Below are 2,396 nucleotides of genomic sequence, written 5' to 3' on the forward strand. Positions count from 1 at the left end.
TGTTGGTGTTTGGAATTAAAAAAACATTTAAGTTTAAAACTATGTTTTTGTTCAATGTCTCCAAACATGTCAATGAAACGTTTAACTGCACAAAAACAGAATTTGTAAAAAGTCACTTTTAAAACCAAAAAGTAAAGAGAAGAAAAGACTTAAGTAAATGAGATTTAATCAGTATCTTAAAATGTTTATCTCTTAAAATAAAAATAACCATAATTAAACTTTTACACTGCATTAAATTATAACTTATTACAGGTTATATTTAAATTATATGAACAAAAGCAGCTAAGTTTAGCTTTAGCATGAGTTTTGCTGCAGGTTTTTTTAAAACAATACTGAATAGCTAAACTTCATTAAAGTGGATGTTTGCTATTTATACAAATTAAAAGGGGAAAATGAATAGCGACGCTTTATTTTAGCTTCTGGTGTTTTTGTGTAGCTAACATTGAATTTATATGAAGCTGATTAGCATCTCTGGGTAACTTTAGCTGCTGAGCTAGTTCTTTAGTTTTAGCGTGTGAGCAGCTGTCTTTGTATAACTTTAGCAATGAAATTAGCATTTAGCTTACAGGTTTTCAATTAGAATGTCTCTATAACATTAGCAGTGTAGCATAGCAGTGTAACTAGCCCCTTTTTATAACTTTAGTTAATAGTCATGTTAGCTGTACAGTTAGCATATTTAAATGATTATGTTAGCTAGTTTTAGCTGTAAAGATGGCCTCTTTCTATGAGTGTATAAGACGTTAGCATCTTTATGTAGTTTTAGCTTAAAGGTCTGTCTGTTCTTTATCAGCAGCTGTTTAAAATCACACAGTTCTTGAGCAAAAGTCGTCCAGTAAGATTAAGACGAGTCTTTTGGGGTCTTTGGGAGTTTTTATAGGTTTCTGTTTGGGAGCAGTGTTGCCAACTCCTCAGTAAGGAAAATTGCTATTGGCTGTCCTAAAAGTCGCTAAATGACGTCATTGCCTAATTTGCATAATTGCTCATGCCTCTGTAATTGTAACAGACGCTATAGATGAGACAGATATAACATTGTGGAAGAGACATAACGTGAGTAAAAAACACCCTAAAAGCATTTAGAATATATTTAAAACTACAAATTAAATTTCTTTTAGCAATTATTGTTTTTTTTAATGTCACAATTCCAACCCTGCTCTTTTATCTGGACTTGGGACCGTGAACACCGGCAAAAGTGACCCGAAATAGGCACTCTGGTGAAGTTACTTTCCGTGTGTGTAAGTTTTAAACCTTGTGATCCATAAAATGTAACATTAAAAGAAGAAAATTTTTAACCATTAACAATCAGACTGGACATAGCAAGCCTTACCAGACAGCTTCATTTGAAATCGGATGTACAAGAGGGACTTGAGGCTTTGCGAGGACATCCGATTTCTAAGTTTGCAGTGATGGGAATGATGTATTTTAGTGCACTGATTTATTTTTGACAAAGAAAAATGTATATGAACCGCTGCTCCCACCATGCGTTACAGTCGGGGGGACAGCGGCTTCGCTCATGCGCGATTCATTTGCAGTTTGTACGCGTAGGGGTGAATATCACCTGCTCTGAAAACTGCTGAGTGAGGACTACCTGGCGCCTGTGAGCACTTTCGCACGGCAGCACCCGCTGCTTGTTGAGAGTAAGAGTGATACATGCTTTCATGTTAAAAAGTCATCATAAGTCTCCAATCACACTAGAAAAAGTCGCCGGATTTGTCACTAGTTGTTTTTTTTTTTTAAAAAAAAGCTGCTGAGGGGGTCTGAAAACTCGCTAAATATAGCAACAAAGTCACTAAGTTGGCAACACTGTTTGGGAGTCTGTGTTACCATTGGGGGTTTCTGTAGGTCTCCGTAAAGCACCCCTCCAACAGCCAAACCCATTTGTTCTCTGATTGGATTGTTAAATTTGTCATTGACTTGACATTGACCAATCAGCTGAAAGGAAGAAAAATCGGGTCAAAATTTGTACTTGTAAGATGAAATCCACACGCAGCCAGGAAACCTGAGTGCAGAGTTTTACTCGTAGTTTTTTGCTTTGTAAGCAGACCATAACAAAAACATTTGTAACTCGTGTAAATATTTTTTACAAACACACAAATCCTCCTCTGTAGCCGGTGCTCTCCCGTACTTTGGTTTAGAACCAGTAATAAAAATGTATAAACCTGTCACAGCATCCTGCTGATGTGCACAACTGACAACACAACAAACATGAACTTCCACATCCAGCAGGGCTCGTGTTAGCAGCTCACTACAAAGGTCCCACTGGGAATCTGCCATTTTTAGTCAGCATGCATGAAGGTCACAGTTACAGCTTCATGATGAACTTTATCAGAACGAGCTGACGGCCGTGCTGTGTGACTGTTTATGCTTCTTGTTTTGTAGTGAAAATAAATCAGCACAGG

The sequence above is a fragment of the Perissodus microlepis genome, chromosome 10 (genome assembly GCF_051167445.1).
Source record: "Perissodus microlepis isolate ML-2025 ecotype Zambia chromosome 10, ASM5116744v1, whole genome shotgun sequence".
NCBI lineage: Eukaryota > Metazoa > Chordata > Actinopteri > Cichliformes > Cichlidae > Perissodus > Perissodus microlepis.